This window comes from Typopeltis vanoorti, chromosome 24 (assembly GCF_054136105.1).
Source record: "Typopeltis vanoorti isolate ZY-2024b chromosome 24, IOZ_Tvanoo_1.0, whole genome shotgun sequence".
Classification (NCBI taxonomy): Eukaryota; Metazoa; Arthropoda; class Arachnida; order Uropygi; family Thelyphonidae; genus Typopeltis; species Typopeltis vanoorti.
Genome location: NC_143572.1, coordinates 29,294,446 through 29,317,366, shown reverse-complemented (window position 1 = coordinate 29,317,366; position 22,921 = coordinate 29,294,446). Strand labels below are relative to the sequence as shown.

Below are 22,921 nucleotides of genomic sequence, written 5' to 3'. Positions count from 1 at the left end.
AAGCTCTGATCATGGCACGAGGGTAACAGCAATAGCCAAGCCTCAGTTAGAACTTCACTGGCTACAGCATTGCCATCCATTACCCTCCAAGGGTATTGGATTGAATGAATCAATCAATCGACCGTGAAATACGGTCGATTGATTCCTTCAAATATCGGGATGTAAAAGAATATGATTATTATTATTATTATTATTATTAAATTTCTCTATCTAAATCAGTTAATGGTGTTTTGGATCGTCTTTTATTTTTTTCGTGGTAAACACTTCTAAAAGGTGAAAGTAAAATTAATATAAGTATTTAAATAATAAACGAAAAATGGCATCTAATTGAAGTGCACGATTTGCAAAAGATTTATAAGCATGAAATCCTTTATTTCATCTGTTCACTGTTATAAATCTAAAACGCATTTTTCACAGTTACCGTGAAAATAATGGCCAAAGAACTAACGATGTCGCGCAAAATGGAAAACAATCCAAGAAATTCGTAACGAGGCGTCATATAGAAATTGAAGAGGAACTAATGTAACTTGCAAAAAAATAAAATAAAAATAAAAATAAAAAATCATTATCATAATTATTTATCTAGAAATTGAACAAGGAAGCAGGTATAATTCGAGACATTTCTTTGAAATGTAGCGAATTTGCCTAGTGAAAGAACGAAAAGAATATTCTTGTATGTCTCTGTTTTCATTGGCCATAATCCAAATGCTGATAACAAGCGAAGCTTCACATTGCTTGTTATAATAGAGCCCAACAGAAAATGAAAACAAAATATGATCAGACATCTTTCAAGAGTGGAAATATACTGCGTCAAAAACTAATAGGATGTTTTCTTAGAGAAAACATCCTATTAGTCTATACCAAAGATTGACTAAGTCGACAACTAGCTAAAAAAATATAAAATATAAATCCTTCAAAGTTCTAGTAGTTCGATGAAATCGATCACTTATATCTTTCTTCTGTTGGTGTTGCATTGTGGCGCAATAAATTGCTACAAAGTTAAACATCCCCCCCCCGCCTCCTTAAATGAAGAATTGAAAATTAAAATCCACCAGGATTTCTTCATGTGCAAATGCACAGATGTCGCGCTTTAAGTTTCTTTTTCTTACTTCTTTTTTTAGTGGAAAAACAAGATTATGCTATTAGGTTCTTTTAAATATGTAATATAAAACTGATTCGCGCAAATTATAAAACAGGAAGATTACGTGATAAAAACATTCGTAATATTATGACCAAGTTACACTGTGGTGAGAACTGCTAACTAAGGGAACGTAAAATGGAAAATGTGACTATACAAGAATATTCAAGGGAAAAAAACCTCAAACTTTTAAACATATTTGCAGTGGATATTCGTACTATTTTGTGATTAAGTGAAATTGTGCACAACAGTACTGTTTGGGGAATTAGATCAGAAAACACTTCCTTATTTTTCTCTCATTGATGGTCTCATTGGCATTTCTTTGGATTTCGGAACTTTATTTACCCACAGTACTACTGATTACCATTAGCAGATCCTTTCTCTTCCTGATCAAGACCAATTCTAGCAAAAGTCATGGCACACCATCCCTCTGACTACAGGACAATGGACGGGATCTAAGAAATATGAAAATAGTGTAAGAAAATTAGAGTCCCCCTTGGAAATCACAGCGATCTTGTATAACGAATGATGTACACACAGAAAGATTTCATAGTGGTTCAGAATGGAGCGATTGCCAACTGTGTGTCGGAACTAGTATAGTCCAACAGAGTTATTTGCCCGAACTGTGTTCAATCCACTATCATCATCATCATTATGAGCCTCCGTAGCTCAGTCGTTTAGACGAAGTCCTTTGGTCAGAAAGACCTGGATTCGATTCCCGTCCATTACGTGAGAGGAACCTTTCGACTAAAGGTGAGTTAATTGGTCTCATACGGAAGTATAGGCCCCCCCCAGAAACTCGGTTTTTCCCCCAAAAAAATAGGCAAACAGGCCCGTGAACACAGTTATCTACAGACATAGGACACACCGGGAGGCATATGGCCAACCACCTTATCCTCTAGACGGTTGCAAGAATAAGAACCTGGACACCGTAAAACGTAGAAGAGGAGGACCAAAAAAGAAAGATTATTATTAATATTATTAGCACATTAGTCCTACCATGGAGAAAGAAGGCTCATCGCTTGAGTAACATTATTCACGAAATTCCATATTGAACTAATTTTCAAATTTCCAATTCACTGACAATAATTCACATCCACTTCTGGAAACACGGGACCTTTATTAGAGGAGATCCATACTAACTTTTATTTGCACAATATTTATGATACCTCTTCTTAAACATATCCACCAAAAATGCACTTAGGACTTCCTCTGGCAGCACATTCCATTCAGTCATCACTTTATGACTGAACACTGACCTCGCCTTCTTGTTAACGACACTCTTACACAATTTCCACGAGTTTTCTCCTGTTCAGTCATGTATTGAAACATTTCTTCAGAATCAGTTAGGCGTTCTATTTATAAAACTCCCATTTATTAATTTATATTATGCCGCTATTTTTCTCCTATTAACCAAATTTCAGCCTACCATCATAGTCCAGAATATCCCCTTTCATCATATTTCATCAGACGTTAGCTGATAAAAACTACACTTTGATCTTAGCCAAAATGCCAAGAAGTGATTAGCCTTATAAGGACTGGCTTAAAGGGGCGAAGCAAGAATACTTTTCATCTTCCCCGTTATCTGTAGAGGACAGTGTAGGGATATATAAGGTGTTATTGAGCTATTAAAGCTCTGATCATGGCAGGAGGGTAACAGCAATAGCCAAACCTCAGTTAGAACTTCATTGGCTACAGCATTGCCATCCATTACCCTCCAAGGGTATTGGATTGAATTGGATTGAATGAATCAATCACCGCATCTCACGGTTGATTGATTCCAATTACTCTCGCTCAGTGTTAATGATAATTAATAAATTTACTATCTAAATCGCTTAATGGTGTTGCAGATTTTCTTTTATTTTTTTTAAATAATTACAAAAAGTTAATTATTATTAAGCTGTTTGAGCATAACTTTTATTATTATAATATTTTTATAGTTATCTTCTTTTATTTCTTTCAAAAAATTTAAATATGACTACATATATTTAGTTGTTCTCACACTTTCTGTGTTATTTAATTTACTATTCCATAATTACTATATAGTAGTGTATTTTTTGAAATCGCATTTAACAATAAAACAACGCATTGCACGTCTATAAATAGAAACTCTTTGTTGTGTTGGTATACTTAATTTTCTCTTTATAGAAACATTTCCATGGATTTTGAAAGATTTCTATCTCTTTGTTCTGTACAGTGGCGGCCGGTGAAAATTTTAAGTGGGGGTGCTGCATATACAAAAAAATAAAATAAAAATAAAATAAAATAAAAAATAAAAACATTCTAATCAGTAACGAATTTATTAATAAATAAATTTACATATTAAAAATTGCTTTATTAAAAATATTTCATCCTCACCACGAATAAACACCAATAAAAGTTTCATATCAATAGCAATGACGAGTGCAAACGAATATCGGCGTTAGATCGCGGTGTGTGTGAGCAATCGACCGTGAGATGCGGTGATTGATTCATTCAATCCAATACACTTGGAGGGTAATGGATGGCAATGATGTAGCCAATGAAGTTCTAACTGAGGCTCGGTTATTGCTGTTACCCTCCTGCCATGATCAGAGCTTTAATTGCTCAATAACACCTTATCCCTACACTGTCCTCTACAGATAACGGGGAATATGAAAAGCATTCTTGCTTCGCCCCTTTAAGCCAGTCCTTATAAGGACTATAAGGCGTTAGATCGCAGTGCATTTGTTTCGTGTAACGATAATTGAAAAAATATAATTCTTTCATATTTTCAACAGTGACACTCGTCATCATTCAGCTTTGTATCTATAATAAATAAATAATTATATGTTATTTTAACAAAATAAAATAAGATTTACAAAAAATAGTTCACCACGCACACGCACCAATAATAAACGTTTCATATCTCACAGAAATGACGTGCGTAAGGATACTAAAAATACACTGCCGTTTGGACAGCGTCTGAATGACGTAACGTGAAATGACAAGCGCAAACGAATATCGGCGTTAGATCGCAGTGCATTTGTTTCCTAATATTAAGTGTTAATCGAGCAATTCCAATTATTAATTATTCAATCAATGTCCAAACATAAGCTGTAACCTTTAGCATGTTGTACTGCATTAATATAATGTTGTAAGCATTGTTATTATTTATAAACACAAACAAACTTTAAATTATTTTTATTTTTTTCCTTGGGGGTGCTGTAGTGTCGCAGTGCTTATGTAAGTACGACCACTGGTTCTGTAGCTAATCAAGTGATACACAAAGCAAGAAATATGAACTATGCGTAGGAAAAATTCAAGAACAATCCTAAACATAAACATAAAAAAAGACAAAAACAAAAACATAAACGCCATCGGCAGCTTTCGAAATTTTTTTTTTTTTTTTTTTTTTTTGTTTTGTATTCTATGGCATTGTGGGTTGAGATTACAAAGCGTTTATTTACGTTTAGGTCTCCTGTGTACCACATTGTAAAGACTGCTAAGTGCAAGTTTTATAATATTAACATATAAATAATAAACGAAAACTGTTGTCTATAGCCGATTGGCAACAAAAAAATAATAAAATAAAATAAAACAATAAATTTGTGTTCCAGAGTTGACTCCCGTTTTGATTCGCCTGTTTATTCTCTCTTATTCCGTTGGTGTCTCTCCTTCAGCGTGGAAATTAACCCATATTCAATACATACAATCTTTCGACACTCGTCTTCCACACTACCATGAAGTCTCTCAACCAATAAAGGATCACTAGTATGAATTTGACTGTACATCAATAGGGGGTTTTGCATATGATACCCACCTTTAGATAAATGGCATGGAAAAGTGTGGGAATCTAAAAGCTTAGTTGCCAATGACAACTGAACGAGATTAGCGCAAAAACCTATTAAGTAAGCTTCCATCATACGGTTTGTCGTGTGATGTCTACAATCCGGTTGGTAGCTTTCTGTCACTACGCAAATTACATATGGATTGGATGGATCGCTATATTCAAGCTTCCCAACTAATGCTAGTGTTCCATAAGGATCTATTTCTCCACCTGCTGTGTCACTTCTACATATGTCAAGGATCTTCATTTGTCTGTAAAAATCCAATATGCAATTCTGTTTTATTTCTCATAAAAAACTTATTTTCTTGTAGTCTTATTTGACAATATAAGTTCTTCATAAAATTGTCGACAAACCCACCTTGTTGAAACCTATGCTTTCAACAAGATTTCAACAATGGTAATTCTAATAATAGAATTACCATTCTATTATTTCTACGCTTTACTCTGCAAATAGATGTCTTGTTTCCTCTATAGCTAGTCATTACGTACGAAGAAAATGTCTTTAATCTTTAGAACTCAATGGCACTGTACATGCACTCAATTGCAATGTCAATTTCTTTTAGTCTCATTCAATGAATTCTTCTTCTCAATTTAATTTCCTACAGTAGATCAACAATAATTTCTTCCTGATTGCAATTTTATTCATAGGTTTCCAGATGACATTCTTATTTCTCCTCTCTCTAGAAACTTTGGCACGTTAAAAACAGGCACAGTATTCTTCAAGGAGGTGAAAATAATTTTGTTGAATTCAACCTTGCTGCAGACGTTTTCACCTAAAATAATCAATTTTTAGTTTCTATCTATCTGTTTTGATTTGGGATGGTGCTGGAAAACTCAAATTCTGAAAGAAGTTTGAGTTTTATAAAATACCACTGGTAAAATACCACCACAGTGCTTATTGGAGGAATGAAATGGCAAATGCCATGTTCAGTCTCCAGATCAGGGTTTCCGGTTTCTGTCCCATTCTCTTCTCTAGGTAGTGAGTGAGTGATACCCTTCAAGGGCTTGCTAAACATACTCAGAGGCGCGTAACCTCCTCCATTTTGAGGGCACGTCACAAAAACGGTAGAGCTATAGGCCTCCTGCCAGATAGTACATGACTCTAAAGCTACCAGGGACGAGTCAGCAGACTTTTCGATCAACTGCCACATAATCCTGCTATCACATACTCTACTAAGTAGAGTATGTGATAGCGGGATTGCCGACAGGTACGACCTAGTAGAGTCTGCTAGGTCGTGCGGCATTGTCGATGCCCGTTATGGCAAGAAGACTGGAAAAAGGAACTTCTAATGAAACATAGAAACATTGACATGGTTGCATGTGAGTCGTTCCGTGGTTAACAGACAGTGGAACCAATTCCAACAGACAAAAACAGCATCTTGAAGATACGGCGAAGGAAGGCCACAAGCTACAACAAAGTATGACCGATATCTCAAATTATCTGCTGGCCGAAACATGAGTGCTACCGAAATTAGCTATGATCTGATCCCGTGAGTATGTTACAGGAACTTCAGTATTTGCTTCCACTCTTCGCAGAATACTGCAGAGAGGTGGTTTGAATGCTACTCGACTTGGTCTGCGTATCTCTATCCCCACGCCACAGGAGAGAAGATTTGTAATGGACCAGGCTCCACGTCAACTGGAATAAAAACACCAGTGGGGTTCGTATTGTTTGTTCTACAAAATCATACCAGGGGGTGCTGTGATCTGGATAGAACTAGATACATGTTATCATCCCCTAATATCCGTGAAAGGGACACTTTTGGTGGAAGTATTGTGATAGGCTGGGGAAGCATCGCGTTGGGTGGACGCACTAACCCGTATGTGTTTCGTAACTGAACCAGGAGTTCTACAGCTAATAGAAACGAAGTCCTGGATCCTTATATTCGTCCGTATATGTGATAGCGGAGACATTTATTCTACAAGACGATAATACTCGTATTCATAAAGAAAAGCTCTTGGACCAACATCTTTAAGAAGAAACTATAGCACGTATGAACTGGTGAGCCAGGTCTCCTGACTTTAATCGTATTGAGCATGTTTGGGATGCTCTAAGTAGACGTTTTGCTACTCTCAACTTCTCTTCCCAAAACCTTGACGGAATTAAGAGAGCTTTGCAGGAGCAATGGTTACTGTTACCAACTGGGCTCCTGGACACAATTATAAACAGTATGAAATATCGTTGAGTGCTGTATTGATGTGAGATGGTGATAACATTTATTAGCAACCTCATTTTAACTTTTTTTTTTACGATTGTCTTCATGCACTCATTTTTTACTAAAGTAAAAATCTCATATCGTACTGCTTTTCAGCCAATTGCATAAAATTCTTCATACAGGTTTTCGATGTTATCGTGATTTTTTTCCCCTTAATCTATGAAAACGATTGTACATCCACTACTGTCCAACTTGAAACGTCGAACCTACACACACTTCACAATTCCTTTCGCCATATGATCCCTTTGTGAGACATGACACTTCTTGCCAGAGAATGGGTAATTTAAAGTCTCCCTCTTTTGAAAAGAATCCTTCTCACATTTAGTAATATTCATCGGTTGAATTTACCAGTCTATAAAATACGAAACAGCTCTGAATCTCCACTTTCCTCTCCATAAATGAAGCGCGACCACCTACAATCTAGCTATCCACTTAGTGAAGTCAACTTCCTAGGTGATTTTATTGTCCGCAATTTCAAACAGGTTCCCTTTTTCCAACACCAACGACCTAGATGGAAGAGATGCACAAATTCTGCTTTAATCAATGATCTTACGGAAATCATCCATCTAGCCACCCGATTTCCTCACTGTCTTCTTCATTCCCAATACTGTCGATCTCTTTTCAACCAGGTCTCCTTCCATGTGTATTGCAGAAGTCATCTCTCCTCATCTCGGTAACTCAGATGACAATCTTATGTAGAATCTTCAACCTCGTGTCCATTGGCACTACAAAAGCGCCAAGTGGGATGACCGGAATTTCTACTTGGCCTTTCCATGGTGTGACTATCGCTTCCTCTCCTCTGGTTCAAATACCTGCTTAGAACCACTCATAGAAATAATCTTCACCATGAAGGCTTCATTTCATTCTTACCAATATTCTCATCTACTTTCGAAGGTTTAGTTCAGCATAAAGTGCACCTAAGCAGTGGACAAAAAAAACCCATCTTATTGGAAGTGTCTTGCTACAAAAATCCCAGCTTCGTACTCAGTCCATGAAGCATGCGATAAACGCGAAATTGTCATCAGTAAATCTAACTTCGAATTCATAGAGACTAACACAGCAGAAACGTACTTCCAACGTAATTCAAATACAAATGGAAGTGGTACTTGTGGTCACTTTCAAAGTCTGTAGAATGCAAATTCTGCACATGAGCGCTTCCATATGTTTCTCTCTCTCTCTCTCTCTCTCTCATTCAGATGGCGCCACATGTTCTCCTTGTGTTCTTTTTTTTCCCTTTAAAAAAACACAAAAGGAATAGGAAATAACTTGAACAATAAAACATACCCTTCACCCGATGGTGAAGGTATCTCTCCAGTTGTAATCAAAGACTGTGCTCCAGAGCTAACACCTGACCTCTGTTATATCATCACTCTTCTATTGACAGTTGGCACTTGTCCTAATCATATATCCAACCTATTACCAAAACGTGAGACGGAAGTCTGCCGTCCTATTACTGACCAATCGCCATCACTTCAATCCTCTCCAAAATAAGGAAAAAAAAAAAAGTATCAACAGTCAACTTCTCCACACTTACAACTTCCACTGTTATTCAGCGACCACCAGTATATAGATTCAATGACAACCAATGACTGCGTATCTTGGGTTGCCACCCGTTCTACCTGGATTGTTAGCTTTCTCTCTGATCGCTCATTGCTTATGATGGCCACAGTCTCTTCGAATTTTGCTACTAATGAAGTACTGCTTAAGGACATCGTTCTATCACATAGTCTCTTTCTCCTATATATGACCTATTTGAATTACCCTTATATAATCACAGCATTGACGACGCTAGCACAATGCACTCATTCCATTCTTTCGACAAACTATGTAGTTCTCAGCCACCTAAGCATCAAGATCATCTACAACCAAACTTTAAACACTGATCTCATACCTTTCACCAAAGGGATATGGATAACCTATGCTTTTTTCCCTTGAATATCTGCTCATTTCTCCTTATCCTCAGTAATTAGCAAATCACCAGAGAGGGGATTTCTCTCCTTGCATCGACATTTATATCCAGCCTTTCTAAGCATAAATACATCAACAAGTTCGTCCACCTCTAAAAACTAGGCATTTTCATCCTCTGAAGATGCTATTTTTCATATACACACACACATAGACTTCATAGACACACATAGACACATAGACTTTCACACACACTTCAACCTCATCACAAATGCACCTTGTTTATATCTCTAAAGATACTCCATGGATATTGTTTCACGTATTTCCATCCATCATTACTCCACTTTCATCAGAAATTAAAAGAATGCTGCTGCTCCTGTTAAAACAAGAGCAACAGCAGCATTCGTTTTCAGTACGACTACAATTCCATCGAACCTTCTCCTTTTCCTTATTGATTCCAGCTACTTCTCTCCTCTAGAACAGTCTTCCTCATGAAGTATATCCAAACAGCTACAACCTCCAGTTATTCAAGATAAATGTTAAGATGATATTTATATATATAAAACTTATCTGTAGTAAGAAACCGAAAAAAATAAGCACAAAAGATGAAACCATTTGTATGCGATTTCTACACATGATGTCACAGTTGAGTTTCCGCTACTTATAATATCTGCGGTTGCTGCAACTGATCTATCACAGCACACTGAAGAAGAAAGGGTGGTTGTCTATATAACTGTCGAACCCTTCCTGTGAGGTTAAGAAAAGCGGAAACAGGAAAATATGCAAAGAGACTGAAGGTTAAAGAGAAGGTCGCTTGTCTAAATTTCTCACTCTCTCTCTCTCTCACACACACACACACTCATAAAGCAGACGTGAGTGGAATAGTGCCTTCAATTATCCGTAGGAAGTCCGTTGCTAAACGGTAACAAGAATATAAATAATGCGTGCAAAAGGACGAAGCTCTTGCCTCATGATAACATCATTTCAAGAACTGACACACCCTTGGATCATCTTGTCGTAAGTTCCAAAGTTTAAGTATCGAAAAGTGTTATAAATTGCTCGTGTAATCGACAACATCTCCTAGTTAGAAGTGGAGAATCAGAACATGGGTAGCAGGTGGAAACTTTTTCCTCTGTTACTAAACATGATTGTCTTTTGAGATGGTAATCTAACACTATGAAGAAAAATAAAGATTAAAAACTTATATGTTTATAGGATGCGACGAGTCCGTTTTGTTTTTTTCCCACAATCAAGTGATATCACGTCGTAAGCATTTTCCAGGAAACATTGGTTTTTGTAAAAGATACTCTGTGAACTATTTCACCGCGCGGCATAATACCTCTCTGCTTGTATGTTAGAAGTCAGTTGCATGATCTTGTATTGTTGGTATACTGCCTTTTGCAACGAAACGTTAGCAAGTTTTAAAAAATAAATAAAACTCCAATGAATTAATTATCTAAATAGATGTATGATTATTTTAATAATAAGCATAGGATCTCTCCGCTATATTCTGATTTTTACTTTCAGGTCGCTAATGAATGACGCAAAAATAGTTAAAATAAAATTATGCAAGCAATAAATAAAGAAATAAAAGCAATTAAAATTCTCAATCTCACGCAATATTGTTTTTAATGTTTTATTTATTGTTATTATTATTATTATTATGAATAATTTTTGTATGTATTTTTAATGATTTCATCTATTATTATTTTAATCACCGATATTTTATTTAATCGATTCTTGTTTTATATTATTCTAATTTCAGAGAAATAGTTTCTTACAAATCGCACACCATTTTGGTCATTCACAACGAATTACAAACTCATATGAGATACTGTATATAAATTACTCTTGTATGAAAATAGATTCCTTTTCTGTCACTAGATGGCGGGTAAAGGCAATCACCGCTAAACTGTATACACCGTGGTAGTTTGAAAAACTCTAAAGCAACTACAGTATTTGTAAAACCGGGAAGAAGATCAAAGAGATGTATGTATTTCACAAGTTCTCGATTCCAGTAGTAGTCTTTATTAAGCTTAGCAATCCATTTGACCAACGTTTAGGTGATTAAACTTTTTTGAATCAGATTAATATAAATAAACTATTCACATAGAATGTTTAGATATGAATAACCATGAGGACAGAAACCTTAGTAACTGGTACCTGTGCATTCTTGTATGTGGAGGTTTACTTTTTTTTTTCTATTTTTAATTTTTTTTTATTATTTATTTTTTTTTTATTTTTACATAGTAAGAAAAACCTGCTGTCTAAATACCAAACATGGAACTCTTCCAAGCCATTTCAGGCCTCCAATAGGCGAGTAAGTATTCTCACACCGGATAATGAAATTCATCGCCTAAATACAATCCAAACTTCCACCTGTTGGCAGTTTACGGTGATGAGATTATGATTGTCGGACCTGTTGTTTATTTTTTATTATGTATATTAATGTATATATATATTAAGCTGTAATGTGTTCAGAATATCTTGCCATTTTATATCATCAGTGCTCTTCCCCAAAAGATTCCAAGTTGTGCAGAAGTGCCGGCCAGGCTAAAGCTACACGGTAAGCGTTTTTTTTTTTTTTTCAGTCATTTCACCTTAACAGATGACAGATATGGAAAAGCAGCTGAATGAGACGATATTTGAAGACGTATATCGAGAATTTATTAGATTAGGCGAATTATCAACAATAATTGGCCGGGAAAAGTGAAACTTTATTATACGTTTCCCCCCCCCCCCCGTAAGTGTCACAGATGCTGTCACCGAGAAAATAGAAGATCAGTTAGAATCGGTGACTTCCACTCCTTCAGACTTTGTACAGCAAAAGCGAAGAACAACAGAACCACACAAAGACAATGAAAGAACAAGATGGTCAAGGTTCGGACTCCATTGCTTCTCCCAAAGAAAAGGCCTCCGATCATCCTAAGAGAAAAACACAGATGGGCAGCTCTAAGATCTACAATGTCCAATCTGCACATTGGCTTCATAAAGGCCAAAAACATGGATGAAGGCATAAAGATACAACCAACAACTGTGACAGACTATAGAAGGTTGTCTAAAGAAATGGATGACAGAGGCATCCAGAATCATACCTTCATGCTCAGCTCGGAAAAAATTTAAAAGTAGTCCTCCGTGGCGTCTGTGAAGACCTTGACACAGCAGAAATAGCTGCTGATCTTAATTTACAGGATCTGCCTCCAGTCAAGGTCAGCAGAATGTATAGATCCGACAAGACTCCCATGCCGTTGGTTCTGATAGAGATTCATAACATCTACAAAGATATCTACAACTGGGCCTCATCGTCACAACAGAACCATTCCGGAAAAGGGCATCTTCTGGGCAATGCCAAAAGTTTAGCCATGCCCAGAAACCGTGTAGAGCTGAATTTAAATGTCTAAAATGCGGGGATAGCCACCCCAACCAACATCTGCACAAAACCAAAAACTATCCCGGCCAAATGTGCCAACTGCGGTGGCCCTCATCCCTCAGCCCTCATCGAACTATAAAGGATGTTTATCTTTGGGTGCATTCAGCACCCAAAGAACAGACGGATGGAGACAGATAAACAGCCCTCCTCCTACAGTACAAGAGCGCCAGAAGCCCGTGCACCACAACCGGAGGCTCAGCGGCCACAGTCAGAGACCTTTAAAGATAAAGGGAGCCAAAGGCAAACAAAAATGTTATGCTGATATGGCTCGTTCAAATAAATCAATACCAGAACAGAATCAGGCAACAGCACCTACAAACCTGACAGCTGTTATCACGGCCTCTATATCGAACATGCTACAAGGGTTTGACAGCTTCAGCCTGTCAAACCCTTCAGCAACCTCCACTAAAAGATTTCTACGTGAAACCCAGTCATCCTCACAGCACTCGTAAATGGACAGAAACAAACTTATTCCAGCCTCACTTCAGATCGTTGGATGGAATGCAAATGGCCTCAAACACAAAATTCTGGAGCTCCAAGATTTCGCATACAGGTATCAACCAGATGTTATATTAATCAGTGAATCACACTTAAGACCCTCAGATAACCCTAAAATAAGGGGTTACCGCCTATACAGAAACGACAGATTTGTCTACAGAGGCGGCGACAATGCCATCTTCATTGAAAGTTGCATCAAGCACAGTTATATGAACAACGCTCCAACCACTAATCTTGAGATCACAGGCGTGGAAGTATTCACCAGCTCGGCTAGCAGACTGAAAATCTACTCTGTTTACAACTCACCCCAAAAAACTCTACTACACTCTTACGTTAATGCCATCTTATGCGTCAGAGAACCCACCATTGTGGCCAGGAATCTGAATTCCAAGCACCCTCTGTGGAATTGCAGATCCACCAACAAGAACGGCTGCATCCTTTCCACCTACATCGGATCAAACAATGCTGTTGTGGCAGGCCCCACCGAACCAACTCATCTTAGTACGTTTGGCACTGCGGACATCTACGATATAGCTATCCTGCGGGATTAATCTTCAATACAGCCTAAAATCAATAAATGAGTCCTCATCTGATCACAACCTAATTTTACTGCAGCTGAGAAAACAAGAATATATGTCTCCTCCTTTTCATTCCTATATATCATGGGAAAGACTGTCAACAGCACTCAAGGATTATATTGCACCAGTTCCTCGCATATTCACAAAAGAAGAAGTAGAATCAGTTACAAACCTCACCCAACAAATTAATTCTGCTATATCGGTAGCTACGTCCTACAAATCTGCCCGCAAGCCAGGTCGTTTGCCCGAAGACATTATGAACTTGATCAGAGAAAAAAAAAAAAAACAGAGCCAGGAAAAGATTTCGTAACACTCGTGCACTACAAGACAAAACAGCTCTAAATAGACTAAATAGCACAGTTACAGATGCACTCAAAGAGACCATATTTGGGAAAAAACGTTAGCCACTATTTCACCTACTGATCACTTCATCTGGGGACTACTGAGAAATATCAAAAACAAAGACAGATCCCTTCCCTCTATACTTTCTGACCAGGGCCTTGTTCACACAGACGTAGAAAAGGCAGAAGTCATAGCAAAAAATTTAGAAGAGCAGTGCAAATTTTAATATGAAAACATGTATAAAATTCATAGACAGATCAGACACTCACTCAAACTTCCAGATATCAGTACTAACCATATTGCACCTACATCACCTGCTGAAATATATGAAATTATTAAAAAATTAAAGAATAAAAAAATCTCCAGGGCAAGATGGCATTAGAAATAGGGTGATCAAACTACTTCCCCGAAAAACTATAGTGTACCTGACCATAATAATAAATGCAATCTTAAGACTTCACTATTTGCCTTCCACCTGGAAACTGGCTGATGTAAGTCCTATACACAACCAGGCAAGGACCCACACCTGCCTCAAAGTTATCGTCCAATCAGTCTCATCTCCATCCTGGGTAAGGTTGCGGAGAAGGTCATCCTTTCACGACTTCAAGCCTCAGTAAATGAACTAAACATCCTTCCTAAAGAACAGTTCGGTTTACGACAATGCCATAGTACTACCCAGCAGATCCACAGAATTGTGGAATATATTACTACCAGCTACAACTGGCGTCAATGGATCTGTTTTTCTCGATCTATCCAAAGCATTTGACAAAATCTGGCACTTCGGTTTGCTACATAAACTCATCGCAGTTGGCATCTCAATGAAAACGGTACACCTAGTTAGATCATACCTAAAAAACAGAACCATGCAAGTCAAAATCAATGGCACCACCTCATCTCTGCGCCATATCTTGGCCGGAGTATCGCAGGGATCCCTACTGGCTCCATTGCTGTTCTCTGTATGCATGTTAGATATGTAAAATCTTTCGATTCTACACCACTACTGCAGAGAAGCTTATTTCAATTTTAATTGGGTTCCCGATTTAGTCGAGCTTTGACACATAAGTACATTAATGTCTTGTTTATTTATTCACCTATTTCCTGGAAACTCCAGTTATTATACCGACCATGTCCTCAAGGTGAGTTAGCCGATCTCATACAGAGACAGTAGGGTTTTTCATCCCGCATACAGACAAATCGGCCCTTCAGAACACACCCAATTTACAGCCAAAAAATACTAGTTGTGGTGGTGGTGGTGGTGGGCGGTGGATGGCGTTGATGGAATGGTTGGTAGCAGAGGTTCTGTGTAGTGGTGGAGACAGTTGTACAGTGGGTGTGCTCCCGCGATGAGTCTTCAGACTCATTGGAGGTGTCACGAATAATTTTAACATTTTTAACATTTTTATTATTTCTCAGATAAATTATAGGAACACAATTATGCATAACAAATACTTTCTCGTACATAAAGTTTTTTTAAATAATAATAATAACAATAATTGTTTACAACGTATATTATTATAATATTCAAAATGATGATTATTACAGCTGTTTTTTGCAATTTTACACTTTATGTATACAATATCAATGGACAAATCACATCGTTACAGTTATTACATACATTACATACATTTCATTACATATGATACATTACTTACATTTGTTTACATATGATACTTACATTATATACATTGGTTTACATGTGATACGTACATTACTGCATTTGATTACATATGATACATCTTAGATGAGAACTAATTTCTCTGCTTTCATCCTCGAAGCTTATATGTAAACTTATCTGAGGATTACATCAGTTGGTTATTATTTATTGTTGTTTTTTTTTTTTTTTGCTGTGTTGGGAAGCTACGAAATCTATGCTTGAGAAATTCGTGTGCGCGCGCACGCACACACACAATAACTTGGAATGTATTGATGCGTCGCTGAACTGGAAGCCTGAACACGAATATATTGTGTTGAATTTTTTCTTGACAATTATTCATAAGACTATTACATTTTTTTATAAAATCTTTATCAAGTAGCTTTATTTTTATCCTCCTACATGTTTTGCCAATCTGTTTCTATTGGCATCCTCAGGGAATACAAATCAGTAAGCTAAAATGAAGGTTACAGACTAGGTTATAATCGATTGTTCTATATCATACAAAAAATTGGTATTGTGCGTGACAATGTGCGTGTCTCGTTAACGTGATTTATTTGTAATGACTCATGACGTAATTGTTGTGAAAGTTCATTTCTTTGATGTTTAATGATCTGATAAAAGTTTTCCAAATTTCTGGTAAAATTAGACCTTGATTCTTGCTTAGGTTTTCAGTTTTACGGACGACTGTAGCTGCTTCTTTAAAGGTTCTTGAATGGTAGTTATCTTCTATGTATGGCATAAGGCTCTTATCCCACTCAATGTGATGGTTAGTAGAGGCAAAGTGGCATGAAAGGCCTGAAATGTCTTGTCTGTTATTTCTGACATCTCCTATGTGTTCTTTCTTTCTCGTTTCGAAGCTTCTAGAGGTCTGACCTATGTAACTAATACCACATGAGCAAGGTATATTATATACTCCAGAGTACTTGTAGAATGGGTGAGGATCTTTCGGTGATCTTAAAAATTTCCGAATAGTGTTGATTGGTTTGAATGCCACTCTGATCTTATGTGGTTTTAAAAGGTTAGCTAATTTTTTGGAAATGTTGCTGACAAAAGGAATCGTAATTGTACTGATGTATTGGACGTCATCACGTTGTCGATGTGGTATATCAGTAAATAGAATCTTGTTATAGAGTCTTTTTGGGTAACCATTTAAAGAAAGTTCTCTGGATATTGTGGTTAATTCCGTTAGTAGGTCATCCTTGTCTATCGTATACTGTATAGCTCTTTTCTTGAGACTATGGATAATGCTAAGTTTCTGAGCTATGTGATGAGCTGAGTTGAAATGGAGGTAACGTCCAGTATTTGTAGGTTTTCTGTATACAGATAGGTTGATACTATTATTGGATTGTTTCTTTATTAAAACGTCAAGGAATGGCAGTTTTTTTATCTTTTTCCATTTCTAATGTGAATTTGATGGTATTGTGGAAACTATTGATTTGGTTGAGGTAATTCATTAGTTCATCTTTTGTATGATCCCAAATGATAAAGATGTCATCTACATATCTGTACCAAATTTTCGGTTTTGGAAAGATCTGGGTTCAGATTTTTTTCTCTAGATCTTCCATGAATAAGTCAGCACAAGGAGGTGAGAGGGGGCTACCCATAGGTAATCCAGTGAGTTGTTTGTAGATCGTTTCTTGCCAAATGAAACAGTTAGAAGTTAAACAGTGATTGAACAAAGTAGTGATGTTTCTTGGGAACAATTTGTCTAAGATGTTGATGACTTCAACCACTGGAATGTTAGTAAACAGAGATGTGATGTCCAGGCTGATTGGCGAAACATGTAGGAGGATAAAAATAAAGCTACTTGATAAAGATTTTATAAAAAAGTGTAATAGTCTTACGAATATATTGTGTTTCATTAAGTTTGTATGGTATTTTGGGTGCGTGTTTCTTGTTCGTAGTATGTCCTTAGAGCTCTTTTCAGGCTATTGTAGTTTGTAAGGTTTCTGTATTCAAAAGGTGATTTGTTTATCATGTCTGGGATGTAGAAGTTTCGCGTGGCCTTTCCGTAGTGATTATTATATTTATATGTGATATAAATAGTAGTCTGAGGTCTTGTTATACGGTATGTATTTCTGACTGTCCTGTAGTTGGCATCGAAATAATGTTTTAGCAAAGCTGCATAGTGGCATAAATGTTTTGCTGTAAGTATTTTGTGTTCTGCCGTTGCAATGTTTATAAGGTCGTTATTTTCTCTTTGTTCCCAAAAGATCAGTTTTATCATTTTGTACTGTAGCGACATTAATCTATTTAATTTGTAGGGTGCACAGAAAGCATACGTTGTTATGGCATATCTTAATATATTTTGGCATAGTGCTTTGTAAATTAGTGTTTTTAGGCGTATGGGAACTATGTCTTTTAACCTGTAGAGTTTGCCACTTATTGTTCGGAGTTTGTTGTGTAGATGGTTTATGTGGCTATTCCAGTTCATATCTGCATCGAAGTAAACTCCAAGGTATCGTATTGTTTCAGCCTGAGTGATTGTAGTGATTTTGCTGTTCTGTGTGTTTTTTATGTTGGAAAGTGGATGTTGGATGGTTATATATTTGTTATCAACTGGTCGAGTCAGTTGATTTCTGAATATCATTAATTTTGTCTTTTCTTAGTTTAGGTGTATGGAGATTTTCGTGAGATAGTCTATGATCAGATTTATGTCATGTTGCATATTTGTTTGGGCAATGCTTGCGTTATTATGGATGGATATTATTGCTGTATCGTCTGCGTACTGGAATATCTTACCTTTGAGTGGTAACTGATTAATATCGTGAGTGTAAATGTTGAATAGAGTTGGGGAGAGTACAGCTCCCTGTGGTACTCCACAGGTTACTAGTAGCTCTCTGCTTCGGTCTGATCCGATACGTGTGATATGCTTTCTGTTTTGGAGGTAGTTTGTAAACCACCTGTGAAGAGGCCCGTCTATTCCAACATGCCTCAGCTTTTCTAACAAGGTTTGATGTGTAAGTGTATCGAACGCTTTAGTTAGATCAATAAAGACTACCATGGCAATTTTGTTTTTTTGTCTAAGGCGGTATTAATTACGTCTGCGAAGTCTTCCAAGAGAGATTGTTGTTCCTTATTTTTCTGAAAACCATATTGTGTTTTGGGGATAATATGAAAGATCTCAGTGTATGCTGCGAGTTTCTTCACTATGATCCGCTCCATAATTTGATTGATAATTGATAATGTTGCTATGGGTCTGTAATTGCTGATTAAATTTCTTTTTCCATGTTTGTATATGGGTGTGATTATGGCGGTCTTTAGCATACTTGGTATTTGTCCTGTTTTAAATATTTTATTTATTAGTTTTAGTAGGATAGGACTTAAACTAGTTGCATGTTGCTTTATATCTTTAGGTCTGATACCATCAATTCCTAGGCCTTTGTTTGGTTTGATTAGATGTATTGCTGAGAGAAGTTCTGCTTCTTTTATGGTTGAGAAAAATAATGTCTGTTTTGATTGTGGTCCAAGTGGAGGATCACGTTTTGTGATTGGGGAATATTTCTGTGCAGTTCTTGGATGGAGTCTGCAAAGTATTGGTTAAAGTTGTTGGATAGGTTTTGCGTCTTTCATGAAGCTGTGTTTTATGGTTTCGGAGGCGGTGGTGTTGGGAACACAATCTAGCATCTCATTGATCAGATGCCAGGTTTGTTTCATGCTGTTTTGTGCAGAGGTTATTTTGTCTCTGTAGTAGCTTCTTTTTGCATTTCTGATTTGTGTTGTAAGACGATTCCTTGTTATCTTAAATTCAGTTTTTAAAGTGTGAGTTTAATGTTGTCGTATAAGATATCTGCTGAATGTGATGCCAGATGTTCCCAGTCTGTTTTTCTTATTTTGTAGTTGACTATTTCTTCGTCTATTATTGTTTTCTGTCGATTTTCTTCTGTGGGACATTGCATGGATATTGTCTTGGTGTGAGGGTTTAGAGCGGTGAAGTAATGGTCTGCTACTTTGCAGTTTATGACTGATGCAGTGTAACTATTTGGTGGTGCTCGGACGTTTATATGATCTAGACAGGAGGCAGATAGTATTTCGGAATATTTCTTCTCTAGTACATGATGTTATTGTTGGTATTAGATTATACATGGATTGCATGTTTAGGTATTGTACAGTGTTGTTCTGGTTTTCGTTTGCAATATTTATGTTTATATCGCCAATTATCATTAGGTGTTCGGTTGAGCATATTTCTTGGCTTGAAAGCCAGCAATTGAGTTCGTGCAAGAATTTTATCGTGTTTAGGTTTGGTGGCCTGTAAATAGCATTGAGTATTATGGGGTGCTGTCTATTGGTGGTATTAGTGATTTCGAGGCAAAGGATTTCAGCATGCTCAAACTGATAGCCTTTTGCTATTAATGTTTGTTTGATAAATATTAATATTCCACCCCCTCTTTTTGTTTGGCGGCATGATGTATGTTGTTGGAAGCCTAGAATTTGAAAAACAGTCGCTTCGTCATTAGTTATGGATACTTCTGTTAGAATCAATATATCAATAATATTAGTGTAATTCCTCAAATATATTCCTCAGATTAATTCTTCATGAGGAGGACACTTTTCTACGAGTAAACATTGCATCTTATTCGCGTTAATAGCCCGAATATGCGTTCAAAATACATACAATTTTGAGCTCCCTGAAAAAGTGTACAGATGGCGCGGCGGGTCAAATTATAATCGAATGTTGGCGTAAGTTACACTTGTATAATGGTAGCCTTATTTCCCTTCTCCACAGCTGCCGAGGTTTGTTAGATACCAATATTATTTACTATCAGTTAAAATCCTGAATCTTTGTATTCATTTACTTTTCATCTAAGTTTTTCATCACCAATGTTCAATAATGTTTTAAGATCATCTTGTGAAGAACTTAGGCCATTCGAGCAACTGATCGCTCTGCCCAACTTTGCATCATCAGCAAAGAGAGAAACTTTACTTAATATTTGAACCTATATAATTTATGAATGTATTCAACAAAAAAGTATCCTAATACTGAACTATGATATAGCACTTACAGGAACTTGTTTCTTTGCAGAATCGTCTCATAACACCAATTTTTTTGTCCATCAGTGAACCAGTTTTCTGCCCACCTGACTATATAATCGTACACATTTAACTTAGCAGGCGCTGATTTGGAACATTATCAAAGACTGCTAAAATCCAAATAATCACATTGTAACTGTTACTATGATCTATTTTCCTCAAGATCTTTTCATAAAACGTAAGCCAAACTGTCGTAATAGGGAAATCCATAGGGATATCCATAATTTTTTGCCGTGTCTTTAACAATACTTATGATTTGGAATAATATTAAAACTTTCAGTTATAAGATACTATTCCCATCTCAGAGACTCATTGACGATGATGACAAGTTGTTTCAATTAACCCTGACATATATCTGTTTACAATCAAGGGAAAGATATCATCGCTATTTGGAACTTATCGACTGCCAAGTGATTTAGTATATCAGTTGTTTCCTCTTCCTGCATTTCGCCATTTTGTAATTCTCGTCCTAACTGACCATTATTCATATCCACATATGCAAAATCCTTATTAAATTCATCTATTAATCGCAGCTGAATCATTCAAAACCGTTCCACATAAACTATTATACTCAATTCGTTTCTGATATCATTACCCCCTCTTTTATAAGGTTGTAAACGTATTATGCATCACACCGTGGATGGGTTTAAGTCATTCTTCTTCTTATTATTTTAAAATTGTGTATATAATCTGGAAACCTTGCTTTGGAGACTGAAAACAGAAGTTGTTCAAACCAGTTCATGCCTCCAATAAGCAGACAGTGGTATTCATTGTCCCGGTGTAAGACCACTGCTTCCTATAAGCAGGCGGGGGTCTTACATCGGGCAATGAATTTCATCTCCCACCTCAAGACAACCCAAAACATGCATGCCAAGGCAGGATTTGAACCCATTGCCTATTGGGTACGCTATCCATTGGATCAACCAGGTCTCTTACATATCTCTAAAAGGTTTTTTGGATTAATAATCTCATTCCTAACTAGCTGAAATTCGATTTTTTTCTATATAATCTTTAATTACTAGTTTACCTTAGGCTAATCGCTGCTTATATCTATCACCTAATACTTCGGTTATCGAACTGTTTCCACAGATTTAACTTATACATTATTTCTTTAAGAACTTGATTATCTATCCAACTAACTTCATGTTTATTAAAAATTTACTCTTGATGTTATATTTAACTATTAGTGTCTCAAGATTCCTCAGTAGTATCCATTCTGCATTAATATATCTTCCATTAAAAAATTATTCGCAATTAGCATTTATTAATGAGTGTTAACAAAGTTAGTATTTGAAATACAATATTTTGTATAATCTGATGATTTGTAATTATCGCTTCATCCCTTTCTCTTAATTCCCTTTACAAGGTTAGAGGATTGCGTTCACAAAGGGATTCGAAGTAATTAATATTGACACTCATCCTTTAATGTTATTATTAAATCCAAGATCCTATCTCATCTAGTAAATTCTCGCCTGTATTATTATAGATAACTATAACGAATCCGCTTTAACAATTACTACGGTTGCATTATTAGTAGTTTTAATTCATTTTCTTAGTTCATATTTCTTATATTAAAATCTCCCGTTCATAACATTTTGCTTTTCTTGAAGTAACTAGCGCACAGTATAGTATTATCACAGTATTATCGGCATCTTCTGATATTATAATATTGGTATGTAAGATAGTTTGAAGAATACTTTGAAATAATAACATACAATTGAAATAATTACTTCTATTTAGTTTTTTATTCCTTTACTTTTCCTGACATTTTTATGTGAATCTAACTATTTTTAATATAAATAAATAAGCGTCTTTACGATAATTATTTCTGGGAATTAAGGAATTATTAATTATTCCTTTAATTAAATATAATATTTATAATACAAGTAAGTGGAATGAATTTGTCTAAAATGTAAGTATTGTTAATTTCGAAGATAGAAGTAGCCACTTTTCACAACACATAAGTTCAGAATTTACCTGTAGATAAAGAAGAATGATGACATTACTAATCTAAAGTGTGGCGCCATCTGGTGTCATTAGAGATAATCTCTCATAAAATTCTCCAGAGTAAACTACCAACTTCTAATAAATAAATATTTTATGGCATAATAAATACGAATGAGGTTTTTTTTTTTCGATTTTTTTTTTGTTTTCATTTTTAAGAGTTTATTGAAAAAGTATACAAATATACAGATTAAAAAGTGTATTAACCATGTTTTTCCATGTTTTTACCAAATAAATGAAATATAATAAATAAAATAAAAAATAAATCAATTCAAATAATTAAATAAAAATAAAAATAAATAACTTTTCATTTTATT

General features: G+C 36.0%; 1 protein-coding gene across 1 annotated transcript in view; it reads left to right on the top strand.

Annotated features, from left to right (window-relative positions):
• The window catches only part of LOC150093058 (very long chain fatty acid elongase 7-like), an 83,709-nt gene that overhangs the window by 1,092 nt on the left and 59,696 nt on the right, over window positions 1–22,921 (top strand). The window lies entirely within an intron of this gene.